This window comes from Pseudochaenichthys georgianus, chromosome 8 (genome assembly GCF_902827115.2).
Source record: "Pseudochaenichthys georgianus chromosome 8, fPseGeo1.2, whole genome shotgun sequence".
NCBI classification, from domain to species: domain Eukaryota; kingdom Metazoa; phylum Chordata; class Actinopteri; order Perciformes; family Channichthyidae; genus Pseudochaenichthys; species Pseudochaenichthys georgianus.
Genome location: NC_047510.2, coordinates 26,415,850 through 26,433,794, shown reverse-complemented (window position 1 = coordinate 26,433,794; position 17,945 = coordinate 26,415,850). Strand labels below are relative to the sequence as shown.

The following is a 17,945-nucleotide window of genomic DNA, read 5'->3' as shown; positions in this document are numbered from 1 at the left end:
CACACACACACACACACACACACACACACACGCACACACACACACACACACACAATCCAATAGCACTATCCCCGAGGTTTCTCATTCAGATATGGGGTATTTTTCATTGTTTCTTGCCTGGCTTTTGTTCCCTCAACAGCCATTCTGTGGTCTTCCTATCACAGTCCAATGCATGTGTGTGTGTGTGTGTGTGTGTGTGTGTGTGTGTGTGTGTGTGTGTGTGTGTGTGTGTGTGTGTGTGTGTGTGTGTGTGTGTGTGTGTGTGTGTGTGTGTGTGTGTGTGTGTGTGTGTGTGTGTGTGTGTGTGTGTGTGTGTGTGTGTGTGTGTGTGTGTGTGTGTGTGTGTGTGTGTGTGTGTGTGTGTGTGTGTGTGTGTGTGTGTGTGTGTGTGTGTGTGTGTGTGTGTGTGTGTGTGTGTGATCACGAGGCATTTGTAGTGTCTCCGGACTGTTTAAATGCTATGCAAGCTGTCAATCTGAATCAGTCAGTGGCCAAGCTCCATACAGTACACCCACACAGTGTGTGTATAATGTTGTGCCATCAGAACACACACACACACACACACACACATTTGGTCATGTCGTACAGGATACAACAGTATTGTGAATGTTTATGAGATGCCAGAGCTATCAATCTGAGTGTGACGCTTGTTCATGTTTTACGGGTGGTAGCAGATACAGCTCCCTCTTTCATTTCTTATTTCACCCCCCCCCCCCCTCGTGCTCCGCCCCTTTATCTGCTCCTTCACCCCTCTACCAAACGCAACCCCTCGCTCTCCCACCTTTTCCCGCCTCCATCATGAAACCACAGTGGCCTCCGCTGTGCTCCACTTGCTACTTTTCTTGCATGTCTCTGTGAATGTTTGGATCGATAAGACCCAACTGCGTAATAGAATTAGCCTCTAATGGAAAGTACAAACTAGCTTTCTATTTACTAAATCCCTCCGGGGGGCTTCTGGGTAGGTAAAGAGCAGACTGTGAAATGAGACGGCAGGTTTTTAGTGTGTGTGTGTGTGTGTGTGTGTGTGTGTGTGTGTGTGTGTGTGTGTGTGTGTGTGTGTGTGTGTGTGTGTGTGTGTGTGTGTGTGTGTGTGTGTGTGTGTGTGTGTGTGTGTGTGTGTGTGTGTGTGTGTGTGTGTGTGTGTGTGTGTGTGTGTGTGTACAGGGTGCGTGTGACGCGTCTAGTGCAGCAGCGTAGTAGTATAGAGATGTTTGTAGATGGTGCATGTTGCATGCCGCTTTCTGCTTGCTACTCTCTGCTTACAGCTGCTGCCACCAGCTAGCCCCCCTCGGGGGGTGAAAAGAGGAGCCGAGTGTGTAAGTCTCCTCCTGCTGGTACACAGCCTCTCCACCACCAAGACTCCTGCAGTGCCTCCCCGTGGCCACACATGGTAACTGGGTCCTTGCGGACCCAGGCTAAACTGGAGGGGATCTCGGAGCAGCAGGGGGCCCCAGAGACGCGACGTATAGGCCCACCGTCGTGTGGATATGCCCTGACGCCCGTCAACCCCTGCCCCAACTATGGGTAAATAGCCGCGCTGCCTTGTGGGTAAGCCTATTTAGGCAAAGGCTGAGGGAGCATACCCTGACAGAAAAACAATGTGCTGGCGGTGCGCTATAGGCGGGCCTTAAAAAACCAAGGACCCGGCAGCCTCCTGCAACCAGGATGGGGGACTGGTCGTCATGGGTCACCCACGCCACCGGGTTTATCTCATCGTGGTGAAGATAGTGCTACTGGGAAATGCGCGAGGTATCCACCTCTGACCATGGTGAAGTACCTGGACCTTACAGCGTGTTGAAGTCTGGCGGCGATGGGGTTCTGGCGACGGGAGCAGGTACGAATGAACTGGAAGCTCTTAGCTAAGAACCCCGCACGGCAGCAGCACAGGGTATAGGTCGCTAACAGCTCGGACTGAGTGGAAGCTGTTTTCGGCAGACCCCTGTGCGATTGAGCAGCCCTATTTAGGGGCCACACTGCTCACCCCAATTGGGGAAGGGCCTAGAAAAGGTGGCCTAAAAATTGCCCACTCAACCTCGCCCGGATAGGATACCGCACCTATCGGGCCATTCCATTACCGCGGTCGAAATACAAATAAAAATTACGGACGGAAATCACGGAAATCATGCAACTTAAGACTGGCAACATGGAATGTAAGGACTCTCCTGGACTCGTATGGCAGCTCTGACAGACCTCATAGGAGAACAGCATTGGTTGCTGCTGAGCTGAGTCGCTACAACATCGACATTGCTGCTCTGAGTGAGACCAGAATCCTGGATGAAGGCTCTCTAACAGAGGAAGGGATGGGCTACACGTTCTTCTGGAAAGGTTACCCGTCGGGAGGGCAACATCTGCATGGTGTAGGACTGGCCATCAAAAACACTCTACTACCAAGACTCGCTGAAACACCTGTTGGCATTAGTGAGAGACTAATGACCCTCCGTATCCCCCTGGTTAAGAACCGCTTCGCCACACTTCTCAGTGCATATGCACCGACCCTGCCATCCGAGAGTGAGGCCAAGGACTCTTTCTACCAGTCACTGGACGAGGCTCTTCGCCGGATCCCCAAGAATGACAAGATTTTCTTGCTTGGTGATTTTAACGCCAGAGTGGGACAAAACAGCAGCATATGGAGTGGAGTGCTTGGCAGGCATGGAGTTGGCCAGGTTAATGCAAATGGGTTGAGATTACTCACTCTCTGCTCTGAGCATAACCTGACCATAACCAACACTATCTTCCAGCAGAAGGCTAAATACAAGACTTCGTGGATGCACCCTCGTTCCAAACACTGGCACCTGATAGACTATGTCATTGTAAGGCGAAGTGACATCAGAGACGTTCACATCACCCGTGCCATGAGAGGTGCAGAATGCTGGACAGATCACCGTCTGATCATGGCCAAGGTCCACATGCAAGTGCGCCCCCCGCTGCGGCTGCAAGGACCCAGAAGGAGGCGACTAGATTGCACCCGCCTGGAAAACCCTGATGCAAGGAATGAATTTCGTTGCTCCCTGGCTGAGAAACTAGGGGGGTGGAGTTGTCCTTGAGCTCATCTGAGAACACCATGGACCAGAAGTGGAACTCTATCAGCTCGGCTCTCCATGAGGCAGCAGCCCAAACAATCGGCTATAAGAGCAAGAACCATCAAGACTGGTTTGATGAAAACTCGGAAACCATCCATGACTTGCTGAAGGACATGCACAGAGCACATCGGGCAACGTTAAAGAGCCCCTCGTCCAGTAGCACCAGGCAGCAATGGCAGAGAATTTGTCGGGAAGTACAAAGGGCTACTCGGGTCATGCAGAATGAGTGGTGGACTAAAAAGGCATACGAAATCCAGTCTTTTGCGGATAAAAATGACATGCACAACTTTTACAATGCTGTCAAGAAGATCTACGGCCCAATAAGCCGCTGTATCACTCCCCTGAAAACAGCAGATGGCCTGACAGTCCTGAAGGACCAGCATAGCATTCTGCTGAGATGGGCTGAACATTTTGGTACCCTGCTAAATCAGGACTCTGATGCAGACCCCACCGTCCTTGACGACCTGCCTACACTTCCTCCTATGCACAATCTAGACCAGCCCCCAACCTTCCTGGAGGTCCATCAGCTATCCGTTCCCTTAAAAACAACAAGTCCCCTGGTAATGACAACATCCCTGCTGAGCTATTGAAACAAGGAGGCTACCTCTGTACAAGAGCATTACACAAGTACATCACCGAGGTCTGGGCTGATGAGATCGTCCCACAACAATGGAGAGATGCCAATGTTGTCACCATTTACAAGAACAAGGGTGACAAGGCTGTCTGTGGCAACAGCAGGGGTATCTCGCTCCTTGCTGTCGCCGGTAAGGTCCTGGCAAAGGTTATGCTCCAGAGGCTGATTAAAAACACCACCGAGTCAATACTGCCTGAAACACAATGTGGATTTAGGAAGAGCAGGAGCACGGTGGACATGATTTTCACAGCTCGACAGCTGCAGGAAAAGTGCAGAGAACAGCATCAGGACCTGTTCATGGCCTTTGTCGATCTCTCCAAAGCCTTCGACACTGTCCAGAGAGAACTTTTATGGAAAGTCCTTATCAGGTTTGGCTGCCCCAAAAAGTTTGTCAACATCCTCCGCCAATTTCATGACGGAATGACTGCTCGGGTGACTATAGGAGGACAAGAGTCTTCCCCCTTCCCTGTACACACAGGGGTAAGGCAGGGGTGTGTATTAGCACCAGTACTTTTTAACATCTTCCTGCTATGTGTCACCCAGCTCTCCACAAGGAGATTGAGGACAGTAGCGGTGTGGCAGTGGACTTTCGTCTAGATGGCAACCTCTTCAACATAAGGAGGCTCCAGGCAACCACCAAACTGCAAAGGGAGAGAGTCATTGAGCTACAGTATGCAGACGACTGTGCTCTCGTATCTCACAGTCCACAAGACCTCCAGTCTGTTCTTACTGCTGCGGTGAGAGCGTACAGCAGGATGGGACTGACCGTCAACACCATCAAGACGGAAGTAGTTTGCCAGTGGAGTGCCAACATCCCATCTACACCACCTACCTTCACTGCTGCTGGTGAACAACTGTCTGTTGTACCATCCTTCAGATACCTGGGGAGCATTCTCTCTGAAGACAACACCATCGACAATGAGGTCCAAAACAGGATCAAGCAGGCATCAGCTGCTTTTGGGAGACTCCGGCGTAGGGTCTTTCAAAACAAGAACCTCCATCTCCGCACGAAGGTTTGTGTCTACCAAGCCATCTGCATCACTACCCTCCTTTACAGCTGCGAAGCCTGGGTAACTTACAGCCACCACATCAGGACCCTAGAGCAGTTCCACATACGCTGCCTTCAGAGCATCCTAGGAATCACCTGGCGTGATCGTGTGCCTCACTCTGAAGTACTCTCGAAGACCAACTGCAGGAGTATTGAGGCCACAATTACTCAGCACCAGCTACGATGGCTGGACCATGTAGTAAGGATGCCCTCAAACCGCCTGCCTCGCAGAGTGCTATATGGCCAGCTACACCATGGTCGACGCTCTGCTGGAGGGCAGAAGAAGCGCTATAAAGACCAGCTGAAGACTGCGTTAAAGAAATGTAAGATCAGACCTGAGGCCCTGGAGGACGCTGCTGCTGACCGTAACACCTGGCGCCAGCTGTGCTGGGATGGGACCCAAATGCTGGAGGAGGAAAGGACAGCCAGGAGACAGGAGAAGAGACTCAGGAGGAACACGCCTACAGTTGCCGTTGCTACTACCACCACATACACTTGTCCTACATGCAATAGGATCTGTGGGTCCAGGATAGGGCTATTCAGCCACCAAAGAACTCACCGGTAGAAGTGGACGTCATCATCAGATTCGATGGACAACCATAAGCAAGCAAGTGTGTGTTTGTGTGTGTGTGTGTGTGTGTGTGTGTGTGTGTGTGTGTGTGTGTGTGTGTGTGTGTGTGTGAGTGTGTGTGTGTGTGTGTGTGTGTGAGTGTGTGTGTGTGTGTGTGTGTGTGTGTGTGTGTGTGTGTGTGTGTGTGTGTGTGTGTGTGTGTGTGTGTGTGTGTGTGTGTGTGTGTGTGTGTGTGTGTGTGTGTGTGTGTGTGTGTGTGTGTGTGTGCAAGCATTTGTGCAGGAGAGGAAGGGAGATACTGTAAATAGACTTAAATTCAAGTTAAATTGGTTTAAGTTCTTCAGCTGATGTCTCTACGTCAGGTACATGGATTTTTCCTCAAGCGATGAGTGTGATTAGGACAGCAGGACCAAGAGCGCTTTTTTAATCTTGCAGATGTGTTTTTTTATAGAGAAAACGCCTTAAACATTTCATATGATCTAAAATATTCCCTATCTTTAAAGACATGAAGGGTTTTCTAATAAAAGTCCAATTGGAAACAGCAATAAGTTGATGTATTGAATAGTTTGTTATTAATGACGAGTCCAATGCATTGATATTAACAAAACATTCCTGTATTTCTTTACACGCCTCTTAAACACTTAACGTTATTATGGAGTTATATTCACAGCAGCTGAAACCTGATAGGAACCAATTACAATTATTCAATTAAAAAAAATATTGTTTAGTTTGAGCGATTTTAGTTTGAAACACAAATGCTTGCAGCCAAAGCAAATAGCTAACAGCTCACAGCTAAACAAACAATCCTTCAGTCCGCTGGGCAGAGCGTTACAGTTGGGGTTTAACAGATGCAGAGTTGTTATGTAATGTATTTATTTTTTAATCACCCAGGTCTGTTTCAAGTGAACACTTTAGGATAACAAAATTAAACTTTTTTAATTTATTATATTATTATGCTCTATTGCAACCTTTCCCAAACTTGCTTATCTCCCCGTTGGTTCTTTTTCCTCTTCTTTTTTTCTCCTGTTTCTCCTCTTATTCAATAATATCCACTCTACTCCCCTTTGTGAACCCTTGATTCTTTGCTTTTCCTGTTTTAACCTTACTTTATTCAATTCCATTCAAAGGGACTTGATTTGCATAAAAACATGTTTACATTGCGAGATATGCCATGGTGCAAGGACAAAAGCGACTATTATAAGGAGCTGTGTGAACACGTGTGTAGCTTTACAACATTGTATTCAAATATATAAGAAAATAGGAAAAGCTTACAATCAGAAAAAGAAAGATAACTTGCTTTAAAGTGTTTTTTCTTTCTCTTCAACTTCCCTTCTCTCTGCTAGTAACTTTGTGCAGTGGCATTGAAAGAGTAACTTGACCCTCATGTGAGGATGCCTCAGCGCGGCCTAGACATGACTGATGTGAAACACACACAGACATTCAAGGGCTTATCCACTCAGAGGTGAACACATGTCCAGTCAAGTGGGACTCTGAATGTTTTATAAGGACACGGGGGGGGGGGCACGTTTAAGGTTTCTGGTGTGCTGTAACTTTTATCCATGTATTTTTTTCTTAATGTTTATTTGATTAGCTTTTCTTTTTTAATGCTTAATGTCTTTCATTTTTTTTTTTTGTAAAGCACTTTGAATTGCCTTGCGTTGAAAAGTGCTCTATAAATAAACTTGCCTTGCCTTGCCTTGCCTTGCCTTGTGCATTTGTGCGTGTTTCAGGGGAAGACGCGAAAACTGGCAAATGCTTTAAATGCAACATAAAACACTTATATTTCATGTAATGTGAGATTATATAGAGATGGATGTAGTTTCCTCGCTAACAAGTCACATCTCCGAAGTTGTGATTTTCTAGTTGCTGGTTATCAGTTTGTTTGTTTGTTTGTCAGCAGGATTATGGCAAAAATACTGGCCTGATTTTTCTGAAACCTTTTGGAAGGGTGTATCTGTACATTTTAGAACTGCTTTAGATCGTATAGCCGGCTTGACAAATTGTTTTTCTCTCATGGAAATGGCCGTGTCGGAGCTCTGCGCTTTCTGAGTGCCCTCCTACTGTTTAACAGAGTTTAGATAGTAAATGCGTGGCGTTTGAGCCTATGGCATAAATTACTTTCCTCCACATCTCTCCATGCCTCAGATACCTCCAGGACTCCCCCCTTATCTGTACAGGGACAACGCATAGTTTCACACCCAGACACAGCCCCACACACACACCTTGGGAGGGATGTAGCCTATCTCTCAGTGTGCAACTGGCATCTCTGTGGAAACCAACCCTGATCAACCTGCTCATCCAAACTGACATAGTTGATTTAAAAAACCAACAAAGCCATAACATGTCTTCACTGTCTCTCAGTACGTTACGGCAGTGGGAGTATTGTGTCCTGTTTAATGTTTTCATTTTGTATCAGTATTCTGCACAACAAGGTGCCATATGTGTGGTATACAAATTCAGATTGACAGAAAATGTGGTTCCTCAATAAATCTGAATTTAATTGAAGTTGTAGTAAAATGATCCACTAATGTTATTGTTTTTACACAAAGCGAAAGCACCATATGACACTTGGTGGTGCGCCTTGTTGCTTCCCTCTCTTGTTGCCGTGTTGTTGTCTGCTTTGTTGTGACACAAGTGACTTGATGTGACGAGATATGATGTGACACTCGGTTACATGGTGTGCCGTGATGTCATGCAATACAACATGATGTCAACAATTCTCATTTAGACATTGTTCACAGACATTCCCACACTATGTGCTGAATCACGTGATGTAATGAGGTATGCAATGCCAAAAGGTCTCTCACCCAAAAAATAATAACAGGCAGTAAAACCAAGTCAGGGACATTTTCAGTGTTAATAACATCCAAATTAGATTAAACAAGACCAGTTTGGAGGCTTCTTGATCATTAAAGCACAAAGGGTACCTAGCTATGTTTCTTTGTTCTGTCTGTACTAATTGCCTGACCCAAGCATTGTGTTTTCTCAAAAGTGCCAACCCAGACAAAGCACACAGTCAGCAAATATCCCCCCACAGTTCCATCTGTGCTCCCTAAACTTCAATTATTCACAACTTATGAATAACGCACTTAACCTCAAGCTGGCAAGTGGGGGTATTTTTGCACATGGCGCCTTGAATTAGTCATTACCTCACAATGGCAAAAACATACCATTTTCATGCCTCCAGCCTGCGGGGGGGAAAAGTGCCATAATAAGTATTTTGCTGTCAATACATGTAGAGAGTGTCTAAAACTAACCTGTGTGCTTAGGCTTCAAAGCGACTAGATGGCTGCTTTAAGTATGACTGAGCTGGCATGTGAAGGAATGTAGTCATGTTTAATTGATCTGAAATCTCTGCAGCTTCACTCCTACAATTTACTCTTGTAAATGGCCGACAAACAATGAAAAACATTTTTAGCTTCTGGCGCATGTTGATATTCCACACATTATAAACCTGGTAAACAATGTGATAAAGCATTGGTCCTACATCATCAATCTGCTATGAGTCTAAACAATGAATAACCCCCAAAATAGATAAGTATTTTTAAATAAATGTACATTTTCATACAGTATTTTATGGATAATATAAAAGTGAGGTTTGGCCTGAAGTTCTGGAGGATTGACACTTGCCATTTCAAATATGATAACGCAAAATGGTCAAAGATTGTAAAAACTGCACAAAATCCCATGGCAGGAAGTGTGTGAGAATCATTGTTCTGCCCCCTGGAGGAGGTAAAGGCAGAAGAATGTGACAACAAGGGAGTAATGGCCTGTATTACTGTGAGTCTATGAAAACAGATCAGTGATTTGAAGCACGCTGGAGGGCAACGCCAAAGGGGGATTGCTCTCTTTTTATCTGTCCATGGCGAAAGAATATAAAACACGACACAAAGAAAATACGACTTTCTAGACTGTGTGTGTGTTTGGTTATGCCCTCCACTATCCGCAATAGGTATTTCATGAATGCAACCGATATGTTGATCTCTCTCTCTCTCTTTGAATCTACTTGACTCGAGTTTTTTGTTGTTGCTGCTAATTCAACAAACACTTCGTTAGCTTCTCATATGCCACGATAACACAGACACCCACTTGCCAATATGATCCGCAGTTGCTTCGTCACACACACACTTCCACCGCCCCGTGGTGTTTGAGGCGAAGTTGTCCATGCGAGTCGTTCGCGTTCACGCTGCGATGGTGCGTTCGCTTGTCCGATCTCATGAAGACAGGACACGCTCAGGTTATACACCGCTGTGTGTGTGTGTGTGTGTGTGTGTGTGTGTGTGTGTGTGTGTGTGTGTGTGTGTGTGTGTGTGTGTGTGTGTGTGTGTGTGTGTGTGTGTGTGTGTGTGTGTGTGTGTGTGTGTGTGTGTGTGTGTGTGTGTGTGTGTGTGTGTGTGTGTGTGTGTGTGTGTGTGTGTGTGTGTGTGTGTGTGTGTGTGTGTGTGTGTGTGTGTGTGTGTGTGTGTGTGTGTGTGTGTGTGTGTGTGTGTGTGTGTGTGTGTGTGTGTGTGTGTGTGTGTGTGTTCATGCTACCTTTTGTGTCTCAAATCACAATGCTATGGTGTGAACCATGGTGTGAACTGGTGATGAGGATTTCCGATAATCATCCCTTATCAAATATGAAATCTGCCATACACCATTTTCCTATCTCTCTCCCGCACGCCACACGCGGAGTTCTTCTTCTCCCTGTCTATATAGTGTAACACTCAATTCAATTCAATTCAATTTAGAGAGTGAGTTACTGCTGTTACACAATCACTTTCCAGATGGGACTAAATAAATCAGTGTCCGTTGAGGAGCATGCCCCCCAATCAGCAGTGTTACTCTTGGTTCAGGAGCTGATTGTCGCCCATTTCCCTAAATGTGAGTCACTCCCTCTCTCTCTCCCTCCGTCTCTCTCTCTCTCTCTCTCTCCCTCCGTCTCTCCCTCCCTCTCTCTCCCTCTCTCTCTCTCTCTCTCTCTCTCACAACTCTTTGCTGAAAATTGAACCACAAGACGGGGTTTTGACGCGCCGGAGATAAATGAATAAACCCATGGAGCGTGGGAATAATAAGAAACGGCCAACTTTTTCTAAGCATCTGATTGTTCCAAGTGGATGACATTTGTAGGCATTGGTTGTTATTTTGTGTGAAACAATCCCTGGGTAAACCTCCGTGGGATATTTTGGCTGTATGAAGAGGCTGGCTGCACCTCCATCGTGAGGAATGAGGGAGAGCCTGTCCTCGTAGAAATACTTTTGTTCCTAATACAGCAATAAGTACAGTGATTGTCACTGGTATGACAGCAAATACTATTGTTCTTGTATTTATTTTATTTGTTAGCCTGCAGGTGATTAACTGTTGCAATTGGGGTTGAACACGGGCACGCCTTTTGGATACAACGTCTGGGAATAACAAAGTTGAGCTCTGATTTTCTTTTTTGTCTGAGAAGATGTGATATGTTCATCGTGCCAATTTTTCCAAAGACATGTTAGATCGGACAAATATTTTTCTCTCGTGGGATTTTTTGCAGTGTGCTCAGTCAACCTGACGGTCATTTAAAAAAAAAAAAGTGTTCCCAAATTCCTTCGCGCATCAGCTTAAAGTGGAACTCAACATATTGGTTATCTTTGGCATTTACCGCTTCGCGATGGTCGTTTAGGATTCCCCAAAGAAAACTTGGCTGGTTCTAAACACTCTGAGAATTGCCTTTTGATTTTGTTCTTGGCTTTCTGGAAATGTGAGTCCATTGGAGACCAGTGCGCACCGAACACAGTCGCAACGCGCAACCCAATTTTGTCTCGGGGAGCCGGGCTTTGCACCGCAGCATCTCTACGACGTTCTTGCTTTTTCTCGCCGAAATGCCTCCGTGTGCACCGATTCCATTCATGGCCAGAGGATACTGATACTCCATGGTGTTCACCGGCCAGGTGTCTCAGAGAAGGCGAAACCTCGGCTGTTTTGTTCAGTGAATCCTGGACACACCTTTTTTAATGTCAGTCAAGGTAAGTTTGGCCTCTTTTCGCTTCACATTTTGATCTAATACCTTCACGTCCTAATGTTTGTGTTTTCTTTAAAGCTGAGCGGACCGTTGAGACAGAGGTGTTTCTTTTTATTAGACCTGTAGCCTCACCGATCAGACAAGTGCTTTTCTGCTGCAGTTGTTACCTTCAGGTTTTGTGAACTGTTCTCTAAAAACAAGTTGCTGTTAAAAATACCTCGCAGCAGCTTTTATAACAGCGTTACCAAACACACGGCAGTTTGGATACGTACTGTATACACATTTCATTTCTAGCTTTTGCAGCTTTGTTTGTAATACAACGTTTTTTCTGCAAATATGTTCACCGTGTGGTTATGCTCAGATTACAGTGCTTTATGCGTTTATGTAGTTCAGGAACAGTCTGCAACACCTGGAACATGTTCATTATTTAATGTACTCACAAGATATTTATTTATTTAATCATATATTTTTTAATAACAAAACATTTCCTTTTCTGGTATACTTTGCAACCTACCATAATTGGCAGTTAAATATGTTGACGCTGTCCATGGTGCTGCGCCGTCTTTTGTCAAAGCACTGACGCACATAAAGTTAGTGAAGGCCTCCTGCATTACATGTGGGAACAAGCAAATCACTTTCCTGATTACATATGTGATGTGACATTTTGTTCTTTTTTATTGATTGATCTATTGATTTTTTTCCAAGAAAATGTGTGAGTTACAGTGGAACAAACATCAGATAAGACCATGAGCATGATCTCACTGGAGTGGCCGCCCCCTCTCTTCTCCTCTCCTCCTCTCCTTTCCTTTCCTTTCCTTTCCTTTCCTTTCCTTTCCTTTCCTTTCCTTTCCTTTCCTCTCTCCTCTTCTCCTTTTTGAGGGAGAATGTGATGCTATCTCATTGTGTGTCTTGCATCTAACGCAGAATGAAGTTTCTAGATCTAAGTGCTGGATGATGATTTACTCCATATTTATTTTTTCACTACCTCAAATATGTTTAGGGTAAAGCAACAGGCCTTGCCTTAACCTTGACCTTTGCCAGTGGTTTTCTTGTATTCTCCTCAAAATGTATGCTCACTCCTGCTGCACCCATTGTCAGTGACTCAGAATAAAACGGCCAAGTTAAAGTGTGCAGTGTAATATAATTAGATTGCGCTCACAGACAATCACATTGCCCCTGTATTAGTCCAATTTATAGAGAAATGGACCTCCGATCTGCCGTCCCAAAATGAATCTCGTGTGTCCATGCTGGTAATGGAAGAATTCCCGCTAATACTGAGGTTGCTCTTAAGACCTGACAATAATGAAATGCCCTGGAGCGGCACAATGAGAGGCAGCTGGCAGTTGTTTTAAGTGAACTCTGATCCTTGGAGCAAAGCATCAATACGCCTGATCATTCATATCCGTCCCCCTCCCCTCCCTTGTATGGATGTTAGCTTTCAGCAGGGGTGTATAACCTCTACTGCCTCTATCACTTGTCATGTTGATTGGAGCTAGCAGCAAAAGCGCAGTTCACAGGGTTACACTTAGGTCCGAAATGCACGTTTTCCTTAAAAACGATGCAGTGGTGTTGGTTTCTATCCACAAAAAAACGTTTCATCAAAACTCTCAGAAACATTTAGGTATCAGTATCCACCAGGGATGATCTCATTTCTCATATTGTAAATGTGAGTGCCATTCACACGGAGTTACACAGGATTGGATGTTCAGCCGCTGATGTCCTTGAGTCTGTATTGCAGCTATTTCAGGGTTGCGATCTTTGAAAGCAACCAACAGGAAGTTAACATATTCGCTGCTGCTGTTAAAAGAGCAAACACAGCGGGGAGCATTGCAAACATGTCTGCACATGAGAAGAACATGTCGTTTATCTTTTTAACCAGGGTCGAGGCAGACCTGCAGTTTAGTCATTCCAGTGACACTCGCATACGTGTACACTTCCTGCCTTCCTTACGTGCCCAGACACACACACACACACACACACACACACACACACACACACACACACACACACACACACACACACACACACACACACAATCGGACGTCGGGTCTGGCCTCTATATTGTGGTTCACTGCAGGGGGCAGAGAGAGGGCATTTATGGCTCTTTTGTAGCAGCAGCTCACAATGACCTGAAAGTAACAGGGGGTGGCGCACATAGAAGGGAAAGGTGTGTGTATAGAAACAAGATGGAACGAAAAGCATAAGAGAGAAACATATGAAAAGGGATTGAAAGAGAGGCAAGACAAAAAGAGGATCCAGGGATAAAAGCACACAAAAAAGGAGATATTGGCGCAAGGGAAGGTGTCAAAACTAAACTAACAGATGAGGGTGAGGAGAACTGGAGGGTTAATGATCGGCGGAGATGTAAGTGGAGACGTACAGAAAGGGAAGGGATGAAAATGAAACGGCTGGAGGGAGAGAGGAACCCTGTGCGAATGGGAGTGGGTCTGCGGTGAATGCTGGTATTATTCAGTTAGGTGAAACGATCGGTTTAGGCTCCACAACTGTGAGGAGAGGGCAGCCACATACTGCGTCCTGAGAGCCTCCTGTGAAGGCAGTGAGGGAGAGAGGGAGAGAGAGAGGTTTGGTAACTGTGACCGTCGATATTCTATGATGGTGAACAAAGAAAGAGGACATGTGATGGGTTCGGGGACAAACTCCAGCAGAGAGAGTAAGACGCAGACGAGACACAGGAAAGAGAAACGTAATGTGCAAGAGAAAGATGTCTTGAAGCAACATGAGCGATTAGATAATGCTTTTGAATTGTCTGACATCATGTTGGTAAATCAGGTTTTTCAACAGTTTGACTTTGAATTCATTCTCAGAATTTATCCGCCACTGTCCTGCCAAAATACAGTACAAGTAATAGTTTGACACAATGCTCACTGGTTTTTGATTGGCCTGCTTGAAGTATTAGTGTTATAAATCCCGGTGGTCTTAACTTCCTGCCCCTCGTTTTCTCTCTTTCTCTCTCTATCCTTCTTCCTGGAAATATGAGTCACTGAGAATGCCACCAGCATCCAAGGCTGTTGACTCATGTACACTCGCCCAGAGGCTCTGCTATTGTTTCATACTGAACGTGAGTGTGACCAAAGGTGTGTGTGAGGGACCATAGGGGTGTGTGTGTGTCTGTACACGACAGATTGCATGCAAAGAAGCGTAAAATGGGAGATCACAGATAAAAATACAGGGGTCAACAAAATGGTATAAACATCTCACAAACAGATAATTGTATTTTATTACAGTACACATACGAATACAGCTGCTCAGGTTATATTTACTTGAGTAGCAATTTTACAGCTATAAAAGGAGAAAAACAGAGTTTAAACCGACCGTCCAAGTGAATCAAATACAAAAACAACTACATATGTATTTGGCACAGGGCACAGTCTTCACGACTATGTGCCAATAGATGTTTGATAAGTGGATGGTACACGTCCAGAGGGACAGACAGTGACAGGAAACGGTATAAATGCCTCACTCACATTGTTTAACAAAGAGAGAAACGTTTTAGTATTGACTTAACAAAGATAGTATTTCGGGAGGCAATTTAGAAATGACGTCCCTGGTATAAAAACGTAACAATGGACAATACATTATAATAGCATACTTTAAGAACTGCATAATTGACTGAGGCAAAGTTGCATGTTTGGGCTCAGCCAATCAGGGTGCTCCCTTTTGATCCTTATAAAAGAGCAGCAGCTGCCCTTTCTTTCTCCACTTTGACAGCAACAGATGACACAGATAGGCCAGGTTGGATTCATCTGGACTTCAAGCTTGTTCCTGGCTCAGCTCGGTTGCCTTTGGTCTCTTATTATTCTGAAAGTGTTTTAGTTTCAGCGAGCTAGCCTGAACCAGACATTTTAATATGCATCATATTCTCCATTTGATGATTGCCTCACTCACAGGTCAAGAACAATAGTATTTGCTGTCATATCTGGTCACAGCGACAATCACTGTACTTATTGCTGTATTGGAATCATGTAAATACACTGACATAACAGTATGTGACATATGTCTGCATTGGCCTCATACAAGAGTCATTTAGCAGGCAACATAGTGGAAGATGAATGAGTGTGAAGATATATTTGTTTATTTTATTTTTATTTTGGAGCCAAAAGGGAACACGATATGTGCGTCTGTGTTTTGTTTCCCTTGTTTCCATTTAGACTTCCTTCATGTGAGTGCACACGATGTGTCCTAAGAGTGTCACATTTAATCCAGGTGCTCTCCCTCAGTGTGCTCAGGTGCAACCATGTTAACAACCCCCCCTGCACACACACACACACACACACACACACACACACACACACACACACACACACACACACACACACACGCACGCACACGCACACACACGCACGCACATGCACAGACGCACAGACGCACACCTGCAGCTAATCTCTGTTGACAAGCGGCAGTCGCCCAACATCAAACCACATCCCCACTTATAGCTTTATAGCTGATTGTATACTGCACAGCAGGGGGTGGAGGTGTATGTACTTACAGTGATGTGTTGGTGGTGTCAGGGATTATTGTCAAGTCTTCTGAATTCACAGCAGGTGATCGTTGTTGCTGGTTAAGCTGTGGTTCGTTCTGTAAATAAAATGTGCAGTTGGATTATTGGAGACTTGCCCATGACACTTTGTAATACTGTGCAGGCAGATAGCAGAATATGTACAGTATCCATAATGATGTCATTCTCCTGATTTAAATATATCTTGAGGGGAAAAAGTGAAGCAGACTTCAACCAAAAAGAGTTGAAACAGTAGGAGACATTGTATTTGTTCATGGATGAAATAAAAAAATAGAGTGAGATTGTAGGGTGCTCGTAGGCAGACTTGGCTAGCTATTTCCTGTCTTCATGCTAAGCTAAGCTAACGTGCTAATAGCGAGTAGCCTCATAATTACCACACAGATGTGAGAGTGGTTTTGATCTCCTCAACACAAATTCATGTTATGGTAAATATCAGCAGTTATTAATACAGATACTTGATAACACAGGAGATAACAGTTGAGGTATTTAGATTAAAATGTCCCCAAACAGAGTGGTTTTAGAGAAATATAGTGTGTATTAAATGCTCGCCCACCACCGCCACCATTATCAGTGTGTGAAAATGGATCTCACCCAGACGGCACCTCAGTGTGTCCATTGCTCACCACATTACCTACTAACCTGACTCCAAACGTCACACACTCCACCATTTTTATTTGGCTCCAAACTCCCGTTTAGTAAATCTGACATTCCAACATTAAACAACCTGTTCAAAATCACAAGACGCAGAACTGTACCAAAGAAAGAAGCATTTTTCTTTACCAGTTATTTGTTATAGCATAAATTATCCGCATGATGTTGTAAGATTGTTGTATTTCAAGACCCCAAAAACTCCCCCTTGTCAGCAACACCTTATCACCTGATATTTCTTTATTGAATCCAAGTCTGTTTGCTTATCACTAAACTGCCACACACACTCTCACACAAACACACCCACAGATACCTTGTCCTTCTTGATCTCTCTGACACACACACAGATGACCATGTGGTGTGCTGCTGTGCGTCTGCTGCAGCTGTTTTGTCACCTGTCAGGGCTGACACCAGTAAGGAAAGCCATCTCAGGCCCGCTCCACCATCACTAAGCCATTTTGACGGACACCACATCCTGTCGGCCAACCCCACTCTGCTCGCTGCTCGCTGATGTGAACAAACTGAACCCCTGCCATGAAGATTTTCGACCCTGTTTCCAAAGTCAGAGTGACACTTCCTTCTCGTCTATCTCTGTTCTGCATGGTTGATTGCATGATGAATGGAGAATTCAGCACTCGTGAGGGATATGTACTGTAGTGGAAGAGTAAGTGCTGTTATTATCAATCATGACTAAGACAAATCATTATTAAAATGACCCATCTAAAAGATAGTATTCATGCTTGATGAATGACAGCAAAATCATGGTAATATTTGCAGGGTAATAAATGAGTTGTGGGTTTTTTAACAACAAGACTATCCCTTGTGATCATCTACGCTTCGTAATATACAGATTGATGAAATGCAGGACAGGATTCCTTCTTAAAATAAATCCTATAAATAACATGATTGGCTCTCCAACAATAAGTTATATCTAGACATGATCAAGGAACTTCTGAATGTTTCCCTTTACGGCCACATAGGGCCATAATTATGTATTTTTTATGATTTAAACACATTTCGCCATCAAGCGGATGGATGGACAAAATATTACACATTTGATCAAAAGCTATTCATTTTAGGTTAAGATGTATTGAAGAAGACACAGAGATACAGAATCAATGCATGTAAATAACACTAAAACACAGCAGCAACGCTTTTTGCTGTTCTTTTGGCTGTGAAAAAAACGTGTGAAAGTGTAAGGAAAACCCTTTTAAGTGTTATAAATGTGGATGCACTTTTACAGTACAAATGCATCCACATTTAAGCATCACGATATTTAAAGGTGGGGTAGGTAAGTTTGAGAAACCGGCTCGAGATACGCTTTTTGTTATATTCCATGGAATGCTCTTAACATCCCGATAGCAATGAATATCTTAAGTGCTTTGACAAAAAATCCATAAAAAAACATAATCTGTGGAAGCCGTAGTACTGTCAAAAGCACGACCAT

The 17,945-nt window shown here is 44.5% G+C and overlaps 1 protein-coding gene across 2 annotated transcripts in view; it reads left to right on the top strand.

The window, feature by feature from the left end:
• The first annotated feature begins 10,324 nt into the window (after positions 1-10,324).
• Positions 10,325-17,945, top strand: part of cacna1ia (calcium voltage-gated channel subunit alpha1 Ia) — a 178,742-nt gene continuing 171,121 nt past the window's right edge. For both annotated transcript variants that reach the window (XM_034089015.2, XM_034089014.2), the window contains exon 1: positions 10,325-11,317. The gene's annotated coding sequence lies outside the window, so the exon portion shown is untranslated. The remainder of the gene's footprint in view (positions 11,318-17,945) is intronic.